Below are 14298 nucleotides of genomic sequence, written 5' to 3'. Positions count from 1 at the left end.
CTCAGCTCTTGGGACAATTAAGCAGTTGTTATCAGCCGTCAAGGTAATGAACAGGAGGGATATTCATAGTTATTTGGCCTGGGTGCGATTTTCAGGGGAACAAGGATGCCACCTCTTTTCTTTCCTCATTTTGTTATATATTACCATTGCCATGGCAGTTGTAAACTGTCATGGCGCCAGTGGGTGGGTTATGTAGCATGGTAACGTATTATTACAATGAGTGTATATGAGCTACAGGATCTATGCTGAATACTGCCATGTTGCATTCAACCAGTTTTAACTGGTTTTGACCATACGCCTCAACCATCTCTTCCGTCCTCTCTTTGTGGTTTTTATAAGCTAAAGAGAACAAGTTAAGCTTATTCTGAGCAGGGCTGTGGTTAAAGTCTTATGGGGTCTGTGGGCCAGGTAACAATATGAAATTAATTAAGTAACAAAAATAGAAAATAAACCAACTTCTAAAATTTGTTTAGAAATTAAAGTGAAAGCATTAGAAATTTGTTTAAAACTTCTTTTTAATCAACTTTTGGTTCAATAGAAAGCTAAATCCTAAATCATCTATAAAATAATGAAGATTAAACATACATACAACTAGCTGTGGGATGCGGTGAAACTGCGCTGAGAAGAAAATGTATAATTTTAAATAGTCACGTCAGTAAATAAGAAATCATTATTGCAAAATTTACAATTCATTTCAAAACCAGAATACAATAAGACAAATCCAAGGGAAATTGAAACAGGCAACTAATTTAAAAAATTGGAAAAAGTTTGCTTGATAAATATATCCTTGAAAGGTTTCTTTGAAAAATAAGCATTACTGATAATAAATATATATATTGCATTTTGTCTCTCGTAGCCATTTTAGAATTTTGCAATTAGGTAAGTTCTTTTGAGAAAAGAAGAAATGGTTAATATAAAAATTATCCCTTGTGTTCCACCACTTTATTTTTGTTAAAATTTTGTAATATTTGTTTTGAATTAGACTTGTCTATTAAATGAATAAGCTTTAAATTTTTTTCTAAGTTGAAAACAGTTACTGAACTTTCAGAAATAATTTCATCACAGATTTCATAAAAAGAAAAAATGTCCATAAAATACTTCTTCTACAGTGTTTATCACTTATAGGTATCTGGAGTGTATCTGACCACGTGGAGCTATCCCTTTATATTACGTGGCAGACTCAGAGCAAGGTCAGCCACACAAACTTCCCTCAGAATTATATTTTATTCTAATCATTTTGTTAAAGCAATAAAACTCTTGATTAATACATTTGCCTTATCTTACCAAAGGTATATTTTAACTATACTTGAAAATTATCTTTTTCTTTCTGCTTGAACTTTTCAAAGAATGCCCAATAAATTTGACCTGGATCTCAACAGTACATCAGTGAAGCATGGTTAAAAAATAAAAAAAAAAAATATTAACACAAATTTTTATGACAAAGTATTTGGAAAGTGACTTCAAATATTCCATAATGAGGATTCCGTTAATATATAGCATGTCTGGATGGAATTAAGTCTAGTAAAATTAGTTATCAACAACTGCTCACCATTACCTGCTCTCTCTTAGCATAAAATTGTTGCAGAAGCTGTCCTAAAATGGTCCTAACATACACTCTGATGGTTAGCAAATATCCCTGTGAGTGAGGACTGTGTTCACCCACCCAGGTTAAACTGCTGCTTGTAGAAAAGTGGGACACTGCAGGCTTCCTTTTTATCTGTTCTACCAGAACAATGTCTCACTGGACATTGTTATTTTCCATGAGCAGCTTTCATGCCGGGAAACAGAAAACTGATGTCCAACTCAATTTGGTTGTTCGTTTTAAAGTATCAGCATAAATATTTTCATGGAAAGAATTTTATCAGTATAGGACAGGCATTTTGCAACTTCCTCAAGGAAAAAATAATAATAACCAAAACATGAGAAACATTTCACTCTTTCAGTTGAAGACAATCCATCTATCTGTATATCTGTCTGTATATCTATCTATCTATCATCTATCTGCACACTTCTCACTCACTTTCCATCCTTCATTCAAAGAAAATCAATAATCAGCCGTTACATTCAAAGCACTATGCAACGTATAATGAATAGAAGAGACATGAGATCTTTCCTTACAGAGTTTACCATCACGGAGCATCTTGCCTATTACGTAATTTGTACTCTCCAGAGAGGCATTTCCATGATAGTGCAGTTTAATAGATGATTGTACTATTAATGTGGTCCATCATAGAACACATTGCAAATGTCAACCTCATGGTCAGCCGTTGTTTCGAGTCTTCTCTGTGACCCTCCTTCTCACTTCCAAACTTGTCCTTAAGGCATGAATGGTAGCATTTACCCACTTGCTTGAGCTCAAAAACTGAATTTATTCTTTTCTCCCTTTCTCTTATTCCACAAATTCAAACCACTAACACGTTTTGCCAATTCTATCTCCCAAAATACAGCTTAGTGTTATTTTACAGCCATAGGCAAAATTTTTATCCAAATTTTCTTCAAATTCTTTCTTCTGGACTACTGAAAGAGACAATTAGCTTTTCCTGTATTTCTACTTGAAATTCATTTAATATACAACCACCACAGGTATATATTTGAAATAAATATATCAGGTTATGCCGATTCCACATCTAAAACTTTCTAATTGCTACCTAGTACAATTAAAGAATAAATACCAAAATGTTAACCATGGTCCACGAAGACCATCATGATTTAGCCCTACCAAACTTTCTGAACTCCTGTCACCTGCCCTGAGGTCATTCTGCTGCAGCCAGTGCCTTTTATTCTATCCCTGGGATAGTTTATGTATCAGTTTCCCCTGTTAGAAGATTTATTATTCAACTACCTGTCATTTTATGTTTTTTCTTGTTTGCTTCTTTTTATCCTTCAGATTTCAGCACAAAAACTTCATGGGTATTTGTGACCTTTATAGATTTTCCCAGAAAATCATCACAGAATATGTTTACCTTGAAGGAGAAGAAGAAATTGAGTACAGAAAGCATAAGGAAAGGGTAATTCAATTGTGTTTAAGAAAGAGACTCCCATGAGCATAGCCCCATTAAAAGCATAAGCATAATGTGGTTATGGTCACAGGAAGCATACAGTTGTGATGGTGACTTTAAATCTGGCACGTAGCCAGATAATTGTTGACTCAGTTACCAGCGGTTTGAACACCTCAATAGCTAGTGGATCAAAACAACAATCATTTATTTAACTCACAATTCTGTGGGTTGGAAATTTGGACTGAGCTTTGGGAGATGTTTCTGGTCTGTGCTGGGTTTGGCTGACCTCAGCTCAGCTTGTACATGTGTCTAGGGTCAGGTTCCTGTCACCTGGGGCTGGCTGTGCTAGCATGGCCTCTGGGACAGGTTGCCTCTCCTCTACATGATATCTCACCTTCCAGTAGCAGTGTCTGGCACTAGTTCACAGAGTGACTTAGCAAGTGTTCAAGGGAACAAGTGGAGTATTTAAGATCTCTTGAAGCCTAGGCTTGGAACTGGCATGATATCAATTTTGATGAGCTCTGTCTGTCACCGCAAGTCACAAGGCCGGTCACAAGGCCAGTCTAGAGTCAAGGAGTATGGAAACTGACTCTGTGTGCTTACGGGGAGAACTGAAAACTCGCATTGCAACCAGGTATGGGTATAAGGAAGGCAATAGCCATGGTTATTTGCACCATCTGCAACTGGATTCAAAATTGGAAGGACAAAGAAACAGAAATAGGGTGTTATTTACCAAGCTCTCACATACCCTAATATCTGTGTGTCTCAGATAGAACTTCTCTGGTTTTAATTAAGAAATTGGAATTGACTCATATAGATTACATGATAATTTACTTAAATAGTATCTCATAGAGTCCAAGGACAAGATGCAGCTGTTTTTCTTCTGGTTATTTTGTGGATTTCCACATAAACAAATAGGGTTGTTTCAGTAAGTAATTTACCTTGTAATCTTTAGTGCATTTCCATGGGTATTCCCTGCTGGGAGTAGTATAATTTTTTAAAACATATATTCCCTACCATTGACTTAATAAATTTTAGGCCTCAGTTTGTAAGTATAATTGCCACAATTATTTAAAGAAAATATTGTTTGAGAGGGCAGCCAGCTCTTTCATGACTACTTCACTTATAAATTTTTATTTCAATTCAACTGTTTCCTGAAGCATGGATTCAAGTAAAATTTTCAAGTGGTGAACACCATAATTCATCTGTGCTTTCATGTATCTGGACAATATTCTGCTCCTTTTAACTTGGATCGTATCCTGGCTAGGTAGAGAATTTTAAACATATCCATTTGCCTTTAGAACTCTGAAAATATTTTCCATTATATTCCGGCATCTAATGTTATGAGAACTCGGGCTGGTCTCATTTTCCCCCAGCTTTAAGAACTGTATTTGTTCTGCATAGACACCTGTAAGATGCAGTCCTTTTTCTAGAAGTTTAGTTTTGTTAGATATTAAGAACTCAGTTTTATTGGGAAAATGAGAAATATAACTCTGTGTTCAAGATTTATTATAACTTTTTATTTATACAAAGTAACCACCCTTAGTTTATGCTGAGTTTTCATTGTGTTCTCCTCTATAGGAATAAGTGTTATACACAAGGTTTGTCTAATCTACATTTAATTTATCACTTTTACTTCTTTATTTTATTCCACTGTGTTGCACACTTGTATTTATGCATTTTTATGCTTTTTTCCCATATACGATTCATTTTTTTTTAAAAAAACCATTGATCTTACATTACTTTTTTGTAAGTGTTTACATTTCTGAAATGATTTCACTCTTTGTCTGTTCTCATACCATCTCTTTCATGCCCTGTAGTTTTAGATCATTTTAATATAAAGTTTTACTTCAAAAGAAATTACTTCTCTTGCACTGCGATTTTTAAATTCCAACTCTGACTCCTTCATAAATTTAATATTTTCTACATCCCACTGTTTGGTTAATTAAGAAATATTTAGCTGGTGTTAACATATTTTTTCCCTACACACATTACTGACAAGGGCCCAATAATTTATTTCTAGAGGTCCTAAAACTCCTCATCCATTAACAGGTAAAGAAGTTTTGTGTTTCAGACTCATCTATGGGGATTAAGTTGAGGGAAGAGGTGGCAAAATTTTAAATACAAGGAGATGATGGTGAGTGCATGGTGTGCAAAGACACTGAAGTAATACACTGGAGTGATGGAGACTGAGAAGTCACCAAAGAAAATTTTCTTCCACATGGCAGAAAATTCTCTCCTACTTTCATGAATCATCCTAGTTGTAGAATTGCAAGAGGATTCCTCTAGAGCAGGGCTACTCAAAATATGGCCCACACACCCACAGCATCAGTGCTATCTGGGAAATTGTTAGAAATGCAGTCTCAGGTCCTGCCCCATCCTACTGAATTTGAATCTTTTGGACTGGGTCCCGGGAACCTGTGTATCAATAAACCCTCAGGCTATAGGTTTGCATGCTAAAGTTTGAACAGAGGATGTACCCTGCACACCATGGAATAGATATCAATGCATTTGCAGAAAAGATGCATATGGGACTTCTGTGAAACAGTTGGAGTAAAAGGATGGACCACAATGAGCAGTGCTTGAGTTCTCTCAGTCTAGTCTCATATAGACATACAGAGCACAATTGTTCAACAACGGCATCTTGATGCTAAAGGAGTGACTATGAGGCTGACAATCTCTATAGATCAAGGACTAACCCCATTCAATGGTTACCTGACTTCATTTAAGAATTGGAATTTTTAATGTGCCCATCAGGTGGAACATAGACCCAACAAAAACTGATATTAAATATCCTCCCATCTAAGTATGCAAGTGGGGGTGGCTGAGGTCAAAACAAAAATCTGATTTAGGGAAATCTTTAAATGTATTATTTTTATAACATTTTTATATAAAATTCATACGCACTACACATCCACATTGCAATTTTTCTGTGAATGTGGTTTCCTTTGCTAAAGACAGACTTAACCAATCCTACTATAAACTCAAAAAATTATATGATCTTTCGACAATTATGTCTTTATAACTGTTCATGGTTTAGTAGTATCTTTTGGACTTGATCAGAAATGCACTGCCTGTGGAGGGTAAGGCAGGAGTGGGCAGGAGGAGGAGAGGTTGGCTGGAAGGCAAACTGCAAAAATAGTCAGCTGCTGTCTAGGTCAAATGAATTGTAAACACATTTCTTCCAAATGTCCTGGGAGCATTTTGTTTACTAGGACTACCTACTGTCAACCTCCTTAGGGCTACATTTCAATAACTTAAGGCAATACATTTTTTACATCTTTAATGTCTGTAGACAATCCATTCACACATCCCGTTTTGAACGGGGTCTGTTCTGTTCTACGTAACAGCCATCTAACTGAAATATCTAATCTAGTTGTTTCCAAACCTTACTTCCTCCTTCTCTAGGATTTGGTTAAAGTGCTCCCGGGGCTGTAGTTGGATAAGAAAAAGAAAATTGATGTGGCTCAGAGTTTCTTCCATTAATCAAATTGGTGTGTCTCTTAATTGCATGCTCCGTAAAATTTTACTTTTCAAAGTTTCTGTTTGTTCAATATTGTCTGGATATTGAATAACTTTCTGCTTACTGAAAAAGTTCAAAGTTTGATTAATGCTCATATGTATAGTAATACTCATGGAGTATATTAGCAAATGACATAATGTTCATGGAGAATGCCAATAAAACACTTAACATTTTATAGGGCTTCTTAGGGGTAATTTATTCTAGCAAAGGGAAATTTACGTAGATGGCCCTGGGACAATTATAGACCAGTGATAATTGTGTAATCACACCCATTAAGAAAAAGCTTAGACTTTCGCCAGTAATATAAAAGATAGGTCACAGAAGGACTGGAAATGTGGTCGGGATGAAGAAACGTCCTTACTTTTTCACATATTATTTCTTGTTTTCTATATTATCCAACTTATTTTCCCTAAGACATTCCAAAATAACCACTAGTTTTCCCTTTCATTTTAGCATAAAATTTAACTAATGTAGATATTTACGTATTTTCTTACATATTAATTTTTGTAAATGTATATCCTTAAAGATAAAAATTGCGACTTTAGATTCCATTGAATATCCTTTTAAATGTAATTGTTTTAACTCCCCTTATTTACCTAATTTCTTTTTTGAATATATAATAGGGACTTTTTTAAATTTATAAAGTGATTAGAGTAGAGCTAGAACAATTCTAAGAAAACAGGAAGTTCATAAAGAAAAGAGGAGCTAAATACTGCTGTGGAGACACAAAATAAAGGCGCCAAATGAAAACGCAACTACTCAATTTGTTTGGCAACCAGCTGCTGGGAAAAAAATATTAGTTTCAGAACCTACCAATAGATTTAGAGGGATATTTTGTGCTTATGTATTGTGATTCTATTTCTTGTCAAACATGCGCTGGTAACTAGGAAAGAGTATTCTGTCAGAGGTTGTTTAGCTGTTTCCCAGAAATCAAAGTCATTTCTGAGAATGGAAAGTTGCCAAGGATTGCTCTGCTGCTGATGAGTATTTTAAAAGTCACATGAGATTGGATGTGGGTATCCTCTTGTACCTTGTAAGTGTAGCCCTAATGAAAGGGCTATTAAACACTACGTCGTATTGATTATTATAAACAACAGCAACATTTTGATGACTGTGGCAGTTACTGAGCTTGGGCAAGAAAGTTCTTTCTCCATATAAATATTGTTCTCATTTAAACATAGCTGCAGGCTCTTAAACTTTGAATCACCTTTACAACAAATTTTAAACATAATGAGGACGAGTGGAAAAGGGAGTTATTGAACTCAGAATGATCAAATCAGAAATGCCTTGGAGTAGCTTTTTAAAAATTATATTAAAGAATAGGAGTCTGTGAACTTCCTTAAAAGTATAGAATTTTCTAATCATTAAGTAACTGGCTACAGTAGATATTTTGCCACATCAGAGGGAAATGTGTCTAAATTCATATTATTTTACTCACCATTTAGAACGTATACCTTGAAAATCCTAATTTTGTTTTCCTTGAAATTATTGCCATTTTATTTCTCCTAATATCTATATGAGTTAGGAAATTATTCTAGAGTGTATAACTGAGAGCAACTACTGAGAAATCGAACACAGTCTTTTTATCATGAGCAGTCTCTGAATGTGCCATACCTTCTTCCTCTAATTGAAACTTAAATTTCCCCTGAGGACACTGATTTCGCAGCAGGCTTTTCAAGTTTTTATGCGTTTTCTCCCACACTCCTCATACTCCTTGGCTTGAAAATGAATATGTGACTGCCTTGTTCCATGTTGCTTCTTCTAGAGCATTCTCCCTCTCTCCTTAAAATCCCTCAACTTCCACTCTCAGATCAGAAGACCACCCCTCCTTGCTGCAGTTATCACTGACCTAGTTTCACTTTGCTGTTTTCCTCGAAATCCATTTTTTTTAATTGAGGTAACATTGGTTTATAACAATATATAAATTTCAGGTGTACGTCACTGTATTTTGATTTCTATGTAGACTACATCATGTTCACCACCCAAAGACTAATTACCATCCATCACCATACACAAGTGCCCTGGCACCTCTTTCGCTCTCCTCCCTCCCCGCTTCCCCTCTGATAACCACCAATCGAATTTCTGTTTCTGTGATTGTTTGTTGTTGTTTTTGTCTTCTACTTATGAGTGAGATCATACAGTATTTCACTTTGTCCATCTGATTTATTTCACTTAGCATAATACCCTCAAGGTCCATCCATGTCGCAAATGGCAAGATTTCATCTTTTTATAGCTGAGTAGTATTCCATTGTGTATATATACCACACCTTCTTTATCCATTTGTCCCTTGATGGGCACCTAGGTTGTTTCCAAGTCTTGACTATTGTGAATAACGCCGCGATGAACATAGGAGTGCAAATATCTTTTCGCATTCATGTTTTCATGTTCTTTGGGTTAAATACCCAGCAGTGGAATAGCTGGATCTTATGGTAGTTCTATTCTTAATTTTTCAAGGAACTTTCCATAGTGGCTGCACCAGTTTACATTCCCACCGGCAGTGTATGAGGGTTCCCTTTTCTCCACATCCTCTCCAACACTTGTTATTTCTTGGCTTGTTAATTATAGCCATTCTACTGGGTGTGAGGTGACATCTCATGCTAGTTTTGATTTGCATTTCCCTAATACTTGTAGAGATGTTGAACATCTTTTCACGTGCCTGTTGGCCATCTGTATACCTTCTTTGGAGAAATCTCTGTTCAGATCTCATGCCCATTTTTTAATTGGGTTGTTTGCTTCCTTGTTGTTGAGATGTATGAGTTCTTTATATATTTTGGATATTAACCCCTTATCAGATATAAGATTTGCAAATATCTTCTTCCAATTGTTAGGTTGTCTTTTTGTTTTGTTGAAGGTTTCCTTTGCTATGCAGAAGCTTTTTAGTTTGATGTAGTCCAATTTGTTTATTTTTTCTATTGTTTCCCTTGCCAGGTCAGACATGGTACTTGAAGATATGCTGCTAAGACAGAAGAGAGTACTGCCTATGTTTTCTTCTAGAAGTTTTATGGTTTCAGGTCTTACATTCAAGTCTTTAATCCATTTTGAATTAATTTTTGTGTGAGTGTAAATAGTGGTTTACTTTCCTTTTTTTGCATGTGGCTGTCCAGTTTTCCCAACACCATTTATCAAAGAGACTTTCCTTTCTCTATTGTATATTCTTGGCTCCTATGTCAAAAATTAGCTGTCCATAGATGTGTCAGTTTATTTCTGGGCTTTCTATTCTGTTGCACTTACCTGTGTGTCTGTTTTTCTGCCAGTACCATGCTGTTTTGATTACTATAGGTTTGTAGTGTATTTTGAATTCAGAGAGTGTGACCCCTCCAGCTTTGTTCTTTTTTTCTCAGGATTACTTCGGCTACTCAGGATCTTTTGTTGTTCTATATAAATTTTAGGATTCTTTATTCTATTTCTATAAAAAAGTGACTTTGGGACTTTGATGGGGGCGGCACTGAATCTGTAGATTGCTTTAGGAAGTATGGACATTTTAACTATGTTAATTCTTCCAATCTAAGACTGCAGAATATCTTTCCATTTCTTTGGTATTCCTCAACTTCTTTCAACAATGTTTTATTGTGTTCAGTAGAAAGGTCTGTCACTTCTTTGGTTAAATTTAGTCCTAAGCATTTTATTCTTTTTGTTGTGATTGTAAATGAGATTGTATTCTTAATTTCTCTTTCTGCTACTTTATTAGTGTATAGAACTACAACTGATTTTTGTATATTGCTTTTATATCCTCCAACTTTACTGTATTCACTCATTATTTCTAGTAGTTTTTTGGATTCTTTAGGGTTTTCTATATATAAAATCATGTGGTCTGCAAATAGTGACAGTTTTACTTCTTCGTTTACAATTTGGATCCTTTTTATTTCTTTTTCTTGCCTGATTGTTCTGGCTAAGGCTTCCAGAACTATGTTAAATAAGAGTGGTGAAAGTGGGTATCCTTGTCTGGTTCCTGTTCTTAAAGGGATAGCTTTCAGTTTTTCTCCATCAAGAATGATATTAGCTGTGGGTTTGTCATATATGGCCTTTATTATGTTGAGTTATTTTCTTTCTATACCCATTTTATTCAGAGTTTTTATCATAAATGGATGCTATATCTTGTCAAATGCCTCTCTGCATCTATTTAGATGATCATGTGATTTTTATTCTTCATTTTGTTGATGTGGTGTGTCACATTGATTTGCAGATGTTGAACCATCCCTGCTTCCCTGGAATAAATCTCACTTGACCATGGTGTATGATCTTTTTAAGGTATTATTGTATTCAATTTGCTAACATTTTTAGAATTTTTCCATTTATATTCATCAGTGACATTGGCCTGTAATTTTCTTTTTTGGTATTGTCCTTGTCTAATTTTGCTATCAGGGTGATGTGGACCTCCTAGAATGAGTTAGGAAGCTTCTCCTCCTCTTCAATTTTTGGAAGAGTTTGAGAAGTATTCTTTGAACATTTGAGAGAATTCACCAGGAAAGCCATATGGTCCTGGACTTTTAGTTTTTTTTTATTTTTATTTATTTATTTATTTGTTTTTTGAGGAAGATTATCCCTGAGCTAACTGCTGCCAAGCCTCCTCTTTTTGCTGAAGAAGACTGGCCCTGAGCTGACATCCATGCCCATCTTCCTCCACTTTTTATGTGGGATGTCTACCACAGCATGGCTTGCCAAGTGGTATCATGTCTACACCCTAGATCCAAAACAGTAAACCCCAGGCCACCGAAGTGGAACATCCGAACTTAACCGCTGTGCCACCAGGCCAGCCCTGCCCCATGGATTTTTAGTTTTTGATTACTGTTTTCTATGTTCTTCCTGGTAATTGGTCTATTCAAATACTCTATTTCTTCTTGATTCTGTTTTGGAAGTCGGGATGATTCTAAGAATTTATCCATTTCTTCTAGATTATCCAATTTGTTGGCATATAGCTTTTTGTAGTATTCTCTTATAATCTTTTGTATTTCTGAGGTGTCTGTTGTGATTGCTCTTCTTTTGCTTCTGATTTTAGTTATTCGAGCCTTCTCTCTTTTTTCTTCTTGGGGAGTCTAGCTAAAGGTTTGTCAATTTTGTTTATTTTTTCAAAGAATCAGCTTTTTGTTTTGTTTATTTTTTATTTATTTTTTTAGTCTTTATTTCATTCATTTCTGCTCTGATTTTTGTTATTTCCTTTCTTCTACAGATTTTGGGCTTTGTTCTCTTTTTTAGAGTTCCTTTAGGAGCAATGTTCATTTGCTTATTTGAGATTTTCCTTTTTTGTTGAGATAGGCCTGTATTGTTATAAACTTCCCTCATAATACAGCTTTTGCTGTATCCCCCAAAATTGGCATGTCCTATTTTCAGATATTTTTTTAACTTCTCCTTGATTTCTTCATTGACGCAATAGTTGTTCAGTTACATTTTGTTTGATAGCCATATGTTTGTGCCTTTTCTAGTTTTCTTCTTGTAGATGATTTCTACTTCCATACCTTTGTGGTCAGAAAAGCTGCTTGGTATCATTTTGATCTTCTTAAATTTATTGAGACTTGTTTTTGCCTTAATATGTGATCAATCCTGCAGAATGTTCCATGTGCATTTAAAAAGAATTTGTATTCTGTGTTTTTGGGATGGAAAGTTCTGTGTATGTCCACTAAATTCATGTGGTCTAATGAGTCATTTAAGGCCAATGTTTCCTTATTGATCTTCTGTTTCTATGATATATTCATTGTTGTGAGTGGAATGTTAAAGTCCCCTACTATTATTGTGTTACTGTCTCTTTCTCCTTTTATGTCTATTAATAAGTGCTTTATTTATTTAGGTGTTCCTATGTTGGATGCATGGATATTTACAAGTGTTGTGTCCTTTTGTTGGATTGTTCCTTTTATCATTAAATAGTGCCCTTGTTTATCTCTTGTTACAGTTTTTGTTTTAAGGCCTATTTTGTCAGATATAAGTTTTGCTACTCCAGCTTTCTTTTCATTGCCATTTGCATGGACTATCTTTTTCCATCCCTTCACTTTCAACTTGTGAATGTCTTTGGGTCTGATGTGTGTCTCTTATATACAGCATTTATATGGGTCTTCTTTTATTCAACCAGCCATGCCGTGTCTTTTGATTGGAATGTTTATTCTATTGACAGTTAAAGTAGCTGTTGATAAGTATTTCTTTATTGCCATTTGTTACTTTTTTTCTGGGTGTTTTAGTAGTTCTTCTCTGTTCCTATCTTCTTCTCTTGCTCTCATCCCTTGTGATTTGATGACTTTCTTTATTATTATTTCTGGGTTACTTTCTTATAATCTTTTATGTATTTATTTTAGGTTTCTTGTTTGTGATTTCCATGAGGTTTATATATAAAAACCTATGTAAATAGCAATCATTGTTAAGTTGATGATGTCTTAAGTTTTACCTCTTGCTAAAAGCCCTATTCTTTTATTTCCCTCTCCTACATTTTATGTTTTTGATATGCTATTTAACCTCTTTTGTGTGTGTGTGTGTAGCACTTAACCTCTTATGGAAATAGTTAATTTTAGAACTTTTGTCTTTTCACCTTCATATTTGTTCATAGGTGGTTGATGTGCTACCTTTATTGTATATTTGCCTTTACCAGTGATTTTTTTACATAATTTTTTTATTCCTATTTGTGGGCTTCCACTTAAGTCACTTTAAAATTTCTTCTAAGACTGGTTTGTTTGAGTTCATTTGTGATAAACTCCTTTGGTTTTTGTTTATGTGGCAAAATCTCTCTCCTTCCACTCTGAATGATAAACTTTCTGGGTAGAGTATTCTTGGCTGTAGGTTTTTTTTTTTTTTCCTTTCAGCATTTTAAGTATTCTGTGCTACTCCCTTCTAGCCTGTAAGGTTTCTGATGAGAAGTCGGCTGATAGTCTTATGGGGTTTCCTTTGTATGTAACTTGTTGCCTTTCTCTTGCAGCTTTTAGGATTCTTGGTTTATCTTTAATTCTTGGCATTTTAATTATAATGTGTGAGCTTCTTTGGGTTCATCTTGTTTGGTACTCTCTGTGCTTCCTGTACCTGAACCTTTGTTTCCTTCCTTAGGTTAGGAAGGTTTGCAGCTATTGTTTCTTAAAATAGATTCTCTACTCCTTTGTCTCTCTCTTCTGCTTCTGAGACACCTATAATATGGATGTTAGTGAGTTTGATCTTGACCCAGAGGTCCCTTAGACTGTCCTCATTCTTTTAAATTCTTTTTTGTTTTTTCTGTTCAGCTTGGGTAACTTTCTCTACTCTTTCATCTGGTTCACTGATCCATTCTTCTGTGTCATCTACTCTGCCATTGATTCTTTCTAGTGAATTTTTCATTTCCATTATTGTATTCTTCATTTCTGACTGATTCTTTTTTATATTTTCTAATTCTTTGTTGAAGTTCTCACTGTGTTCATCTATTCTTCTCCTAAGATCTGTAAGCATCCTCAAGACTATTAGTTTAAACTCTTGCTAGGTAGATTGTTTTCCTCTGTTTGATTTAGCTCTTTTTCTGAGGATTTGTCCTGTTCCCTTATTTGGAACATATTCCTTTGTCTCCTCATTTGCCTCTTGCTCTGTGCTTGTATCTATGTATTAGGTAGATCAGCTACATCTCCTGATCTTGGTGAAGTGGCTTTATACAAGAGATGCCTTACAAGACCCAGAGGTGTATTTCCTTCTCTTCACCAGTTCCAAATGTTCTGGGAGTGTCCCCTTTGTGGCCTACATGTGCCCTTCTGTTGTATCAGGGTTGCTCTTACTGCAGGTGCATGGGGAGGCTAGGCTTTCCCTGTGGGAACTGTATAAGGTTCAGCTGAACAGAAGTGT

This window comes from Equus quagga, chromosome 9, assembly GCF_021613505.1.
Source record: "Equus quagga isolate Etosha38 chromosome 9, UCLA_HA_Equagga_1.0, whole genome shotgun sequence".
NCBI lineage: Eukaryota > Metazoa > Chordata > Mammalia > Perissodactyla > Equidae > Equus > Equus quagga.
The sequence above is the reverse complement of the archived record's forward strand: the minus strand, read 5'-3'. Positions refer to the sequence as shown.